Source organism: Jaculus jaculus, chromosome 14 (genome assembly GCF_020740685.1).
Source record: "Jaculus jaculus isolate mJacJac1 chromosome 14, mJacJac1.mat.Y.cur, whole genome shotgun sequence".
NCBI classification, from domain to species: Eukaryota; Metazoa; Chordata; class Mammalia; order Rodentia; family Dipodidae; genus Jaculus; species Jaculus jaculus.
The window spans coordinates 51650588-51657628 of NC_059115.1; the positions used below are offsets into that span (position 1 = coordinate 51650588).

At 38.6% G+C, this 7041-nt stretch overlaps 1 pseudogene; it reads left to right on the top strand.

Annotated features, from left to right (window-relative positions):
• The first annotated feature begins 2973 nt into the window (after nucleotides 1-2973).
• On the top strand, nucleotides 2974-3701 carry LOC101595103 (annotated as a pseudogene).
• Nucleotides 3702-7041: the final 3340 nt, after the last annotated feature.

Consider the following 7041-nt stretch of genomic DNA (forward strand, 5'->3'; position numbering starts at 1 on the left):
TCTCAATTTATTTTTTGAGACAGACATATTCTCACACTAAACCTAGAGGTCACTAATTTAGCTATATTAGCTGGCCAGTAAACCCTCAGGAATCCCCCTGTCTCTGCCTCCCCAACACTGTTCTTGGATTTTCACAGGCATTGAAGGCCCAGACTCAGGTCCTTATGCTTGTGTTTCTAACACTTCATCATTGACTCAATATCCCTAGTCTTCAGTATTACTTTAAATGATTTAAACATGTGCTACTTTAACAGGGTGCTGGGGATCTAGGAAAGTCCTTGAATCCCAAACCCTAGCTTCATCTTTAATTTTAATCAAAGAATTGAATAAAAAAGAAGACTGAGAAGGATAACTATTAAATTATTACATTTATTGAGGGAAGTACAGAGCCAAGGAAAGGCACCTGTGTGGCTAGAAGTCTCATGTGGAGGGTCTGGAAACAAAGCACAGAAAGTAAGAAAAGAAAGTTCAAGGTACTCCTTCCTTCCATGTGGGGATGGAGGGGATAAGGCAGCCCATGTGGAGAGTAAGGGTTAGGGGCCCTCGAAGTTGAATTGAGATGTTCCTTAAGGACTTTTTAATAGCTTGGCTAAAAGATAGGCAAAATATTTAAACAGTATGGTTATCTTCCTATAAATAGACAGAATAAAATAAAATTGCAATTAAAAGCAAAATGTTTGAAGAATTACAAATTACAAAAATTTAATGATGACTTCTAAAAGCAAAAAAAAATTCTTCTCATTTTTTGCCTTTGCCCTACATATTTTTAATTTTCATTAATCATGTTTTGCTACTCAGTATCAAAGAATGAAAAAAATGGCATATCTAATCCACTAATTTATAACTTTCAGCTTGCACTCCATGCACTCATTATTGGCTACCTACTCTTTGCTACACTACCTGGTATATATGGCTATTTCCCAAGAATCTTAGCAAAAGACTAATTTTAACAAAGACTTCCCACAGAAACTAATCTGAGTGCCACATGACATTTCTTCTCCAAGTATGTGCTGTCTTGTCCCAGTATATGAATGTACCTTCATATAGTATCTGAATTTGGCAGTTCCATCAAGGTCCTTGGTATATCATGAAGGTCACAATAGTGCCTAATTATCAGATTGTCACAAAACATCAAATGAGGGTGATGCTTAATCTTTGTTATCAACCTGCTTCAATTCAGAGACATCTCCAAGATTATGAAAACATAACGCTTGATGTGTTTGTGGAGAATTTTGCAGAGATAATTATATAATTAAAGCTCTAACCATGATGGGCTCAAAATTTGAATAAATATTGGAGGGTAGGGAAATGTTGGAAGATGGAGCCTAGTTGGAAGGAGTGGGACACTGGGGTTATGCTTTGAAAGGCATGTCTTGGTCTCAGCCCCTCCCTGAAACTCCCCTCTCTGCTTCCTGGCTGCCATGAAGGAAGAAATTTTGCTCTGCCATGCCCTTTTGCCATGATTTTTAGCTTACCACGGCACCAAAACAATGAAGGCAGATGACCATGGACTGGAATCCCTGCAACCATGAGCCAAATTTTCCTCTTTTATACTGTTTCCCACAGCAAAAAAAGATGAGACTAATAAGAAGATAGTGTTTGAAAACTTTTCACCACTCTGCCCTGTATGTCTTATAGGCCAGAGCACCCACTCTGTTTTTTAGCATGTCAACAGACATGGTACAGAGAATAAAGTTATCTTCAAGTTCTTCATTTAAGGAAATACTGAAAGGAGATCAATATTCACTATACTTGAATAGAATATTTCAGACCTCAGGGAATATGAAGGTTATACTTGCTATAGTAAAGTAAATTTAACCTACATTTTACATATTGTGTATTAAGAAACCACTTAGTATAGTTAGTAATTATGAAAATTACATATGTATATTATGGGTGAACTATAAGAAAGCTTTATGTTACCTTGTATTTCTGGACTTTTTTCATTTTTCTTTTTTTGATTGATGCTATTTTGATACTTTGATATTCTATTTGTTTTAAAGTAATTTTTCTAAGGAAATATAATCTAACTTTCAGGGTAGGATTTCTTATACAGAGACAGGCATAAGCTTGTGTTAAGTTATGCAAAACTAAATATCTCAAGAAAATTCAAATCAGTCACCAAAGACACTTGAGCTGAAGAGCTCAGTCTGTTCAACATACAAAGGCCTCTGGACTATTGTGAAAATTCCAGGCAAACCAAAACCAAAAATGCTTGAGCCAAAAACTGCACACAGATCTCCAAGCCAGTGGTCCTTCCCTAGAGCACTTTTTCAGTCATTAGAAGTAAAGAGAGTTTTATGTTTAAAAGTGTAGAACCTGGGGCTGGAGAGATGGCTTAGCGGTTAAGCGCTTGCCTGTGAACCCTAAGGACCCCAGTTGGAGGCTCGGTTCCCCAGGTCCCACGTTAGCCAGATGCACAAGGGGGTGCACGCATCTGGAGTTCGTTTGCAGAGGCTGGAAGCCCTGGCGCGCCCATTCTCTCTCTCTCTCCCTCTATCTGTCTTTCTCTCTGTGTCTGTCACTCTCAAATAAATAAATAAATAAAATTAAAAAAAAAAAGTGTAGAACCTGGAGCCGTGTAGATTATGGTGGGGAGCAAAGTAGACTTAAAAAATCAACTTCTTTCCTGCAAGTGACCACCACAAGCTAAGCTTTAAAGCCCATAACTTGAGAAGCCTGGAACCATAATACTAGAAACCCAGAATGCCATAAGCAAATATCAGTTTTATGTCATTTTCATTTTTGGTTTAAATAAAAAAGTCATTTTTGTGCATTTATGGAGATCAAGAAGTGAATACTCGGGTTAACTATCTTAATCCAAATAAGTTAGAATAAAAAGTTCACTCACATCTCAACAAAAATACTAAAAGAATTTCTTTTTAAAAAATATTTATTTTGGTCCCGTCTGCCCGTTTTCGCAGACCGAGCGCTTGGGGGCGGCCGGAGCCACACGTCTCCCTAGTCTAGGCCATGTCTGGTGCTACGCTTTGGAGGGTGACTGTGGCTCGCGGGGGAGGCGGCTCGCAGGACAAGGACCATCCCAGATTCCTGATTCCAGAACTTTGCAAACAGTTTTACCACTTGGGCTGGGTTACTGGGACTGGAGGAGGAATAAGCTTTAAGAATGGCAATGAGATCTACATTGCCCCTTCAGGAGTGCAAAAGGAACGGATTCAGCCAGAAGACTTGTTTGTTTATGACATCAATGAGAAGGACTTAAGTGGGCCTCCAGCATCCAAGAAGCTGCAAAAGAGCCAGTGCATGCGCTGTTCATGAATGCCTACACAATGAGAGGAGCAGGCCCAGTGATTCACACGCACTCGAAGGCTGCAGTCATGGCCACCCTTCTCTTTCCAGGACGGGAGTTTAAAATTACACACCAGGAGATGATCAAAGGAATAAGGAAATGTACCTCTGGAGGGTGTTATAGATAGGATGACATGTTAGTGGTACCTATTATTAAGAACACCCCTGAGGAGAAAGACCTCAAAGAGCGGATGGCTCGGGCAATGAATGAGTACCCAGATTCCTGTGCAGTATTGGTCAGGCGCCACGGAGTGTATGTGTGGGGAGAGACATGGGAGAAGGCCAAAACCATGTGTGGGCGCTACGACTATTTGTTTGATACTGCTGTGTCAATGAAGAAAGTAGGACTTGATCCTGCGCAGGACCCAGCTGGTGAAAACTGAATTGTGTGAACCAAATGGGGGTATAATTCTCTACAAAGATACAACTTCACTAGGTTTTAAGTGGAACTTGACTGTTTTTAAATGAAGTGAAAACTTCCACGGTGGCCTTACTTTATCACTAGCACAGATGGTCATACTTAATCTCTCCTGACATTAAATATATCCTGTATTCTTATCATTTTTTTTCCTTTTTAAAATTTTTTTTTGTTTTTTTTCTTTTCACAATTTTTATTAACATTTTCCATGATTATAAAAAATATCCCATGGTAATACCCTCCCTCCCCTCCCCCGCACTTTCCCCTTTGAAATTCCATTCTCCATCATATTACCTCCCCATCTAGGTCATCGTACTTACATATATATAATACCAACCTATTAAGTACCCTCCTCCCTTCCTTTCTCTTCCCTTTATGTCTCCTTTTTAACTTACTGGCCTCTGCTACTAAGTATTTTCCTTCTCAGGCAGAAGCCCAATTATCTGTAGCTAGGATCCACATATGAGGGAGAACATGTGGCGCTTGGCTTTCTGGGCCTGGGTTACCTCACTTAGTATAATCCTTTCCAGGTCCATCCATTTTTCTGCAAATTTCATAACTTCATTTTTCTTTACTGCTGAGTAGAACTCCATTGTATAAATGTGCCACATCTTCATTATCCACTCATCAGTTGAGGGACATCTAGGCTGGTTCCATTTCCCAGCTATTATAAATTGAGCAGCAATAAACATGGTTGAGCACATACTTCTAAGGAAATAAGATGGGTCCTTAGGATATATGCCTAGGAGTGCTATAGCTGGGTCATATGGTAGATCAATCTCTAGCTGTTTTAGGAACCTCCACACTGATTTCCACAATGGCTGGACCAGATTGCATTCCCACCAGCAGTGTAGAAGGGTTCCTCTTTTTCCACACCCCCGCCAACTTTTATGATCATTTGTTTTCATGATGGTAGCCAATCTGACAGGAGTGATATATTCTTGTAATTTTAAGTGAAAAGGTATTAGGAAATAAAATATTTTACTCAAAAAAATATTTATTTTGTTTTATTTTTATTAGTTTTGTACTCAGTGAATACAGTCAAGTTCATACAATCCTTAGCCTCCTCCCTGACCTCTCCCCTCCACAGGGACCCTCATTGTTGGGGCATATAGGTTGTACATTGTGGGATTAGCCATCAGTTATGGTAGGAGAAAATGTCTCTGTGTATCATGACCCAACATGTGGCTCTGACATTCTTTCTAACCCCTCTTCCACAAATTTCCCTGAGCCATGTTGAGTTCATTTTAGGTCTGCTTCAGTGATTAGGTCTTGGGAGCCTCTGTGTCTCTGGATATCTGGTTTGGTAGGAGTCTATTGTTCTCTGGGTCTCTCATTGTGCTGGTATCAGGTTCACCAAGAAAACAGCACTCTTGCTTGTTTTCCCACTTATTCTTAGTTTCAGCTAGGGCCATATTGAGGTATGATGGGGTAGTTCTCTCCTTAGGATCTGTTTTTTCAAACCTTAAAGTTTTAATTTAAAATTTACATAGAATAATAAACAATGGTATCCAGGAAAACTCTAAAAAGGAGTAATATAGGGAGCTAACCTGGCCAGCTATGAAGACATATTTCACATATCAATGACTAAAGCTATGTTGAATTGAGTATGAATAGCCAAGTAAACAAAGGGACAAGATAGAAATTCCAGAAATATACTCAAATGCACATGGGAGAGGAAAAATGATAAACTGTGCTTTTCATATGAATTAGCTACAGATGTATGATTTAATAATTGATTGGGATGACTGGATAGCCATTTGGAGAAATGTACTTCACCACATTTTCTAGGAAAAGCTCCAAAAATAACAAGGACAAGTTAAAATAAACCATATAAAGATCATGTGAATTTACTTATTAATGGTGAAAATGTTTATTAATTTTAATTAGGGAAGACCTTTCTTAATATGTTGCAAAAGTAAAAGTTTGTAAGTAACAGACTGACATTTTAACAAGAGTACATAAGATATATATTTATATGTAAGAAAAAATGTAAGGTAAACAAGCAGGAAAGACATACCATCTATTACAGATAAAGATAAAATTTCTTAATGAATAAAGAGCTACATATTAGAAATCAAGAAAGTCCCCAAAAATCTGACAGAGCCATAAGGAAAGATATGAACTGGAAGTCTACAGAAAAAGCGGTCACTAAACACATAAAATTATTTTATCTCATTTACATTACAGTAAAAATCACAGGAAATTACACAATTACCACTTTTTAAAATTTTGTCAAATAGTGACTTGGCAAAAATCTAAAAGTTACATTATTTATGAGAAACAAATGATGATACTCCTACACAGGTAAATTTGGTGAGGTAGGAGGATTGGTGTGAGTTCAAGGCCAGCCTGACACTATATAATGAATTCCAGGTCAGCCTGGGCTAGAGCGAGATTCTACTTCAACAAAACAAAACAGAAAAAGGAACTGGGAGAATAGAAGGATATTAGTCCTCAAGATATTGAAAAGTCCCTTGTTACTGATAGGGTTTGGAAAATTAGAGGACCAAGATCACACCTTTGGGAACGGGAAGCTTTTAAGCAGCTCAGAACAGGAAGCTTAGGCAAAAGGGAGGGGCAAGGCACCCAGAGGTGGTAGACTGGAGATTGCTACTTGAAAGGGAAGGACAGGTAGAAGGCAGGCAGCTCAGAGGAGCCCGAAAAGCCTCTGTGAGCTCACTGCCACTACACAGACACGTTACCCCAACCTGGAGTGTGGAATTAAGGGAAGACAGGTATAAGGGGCTGAGTCTACATATCTTCATCATCCACTCATCAGTTGAGGGGCATCTAGGCTGGTTCAATTTCCCAGCTATTGTGAATTGGGTGGCAATAAACATGGTTGTGCATTTATTTCTAAGGTAATGAGATGAGTCCTTAGGATATATGTCTAGGAGTGCTATAACTAGGTAATATGGTAGATCTATTTTTAGCTGTCTTAGGAACCTCCACACTGATTTCCGCAATGGCTAGACCAGATGGCATTCCCACCAACAATGTAGAAGTGTTCCTCTTTTCCACATCCTCACCAACATTTATGGTCATTTATTTTCATGATCGTAGCCAATCTTACAGGAGTTAGATGGAATCTCAACATACTTTTAATCTGCATTCCCCTGATGACTAGGGATACAGAACATTTTTTTAGATGCCTATATGCCATTCGTATTTCTTCTTTTGAGAACTCTCTACTTTGTTCCATAGCCCATTTTTTAAATTGGTTTGTTTGATTTCTTATTATTTAGTTTTTTGAGTTGTTTGTATATCCTAGATATTAATCCTCTCTCAGATGTATAGCTGGCAAAGATTTT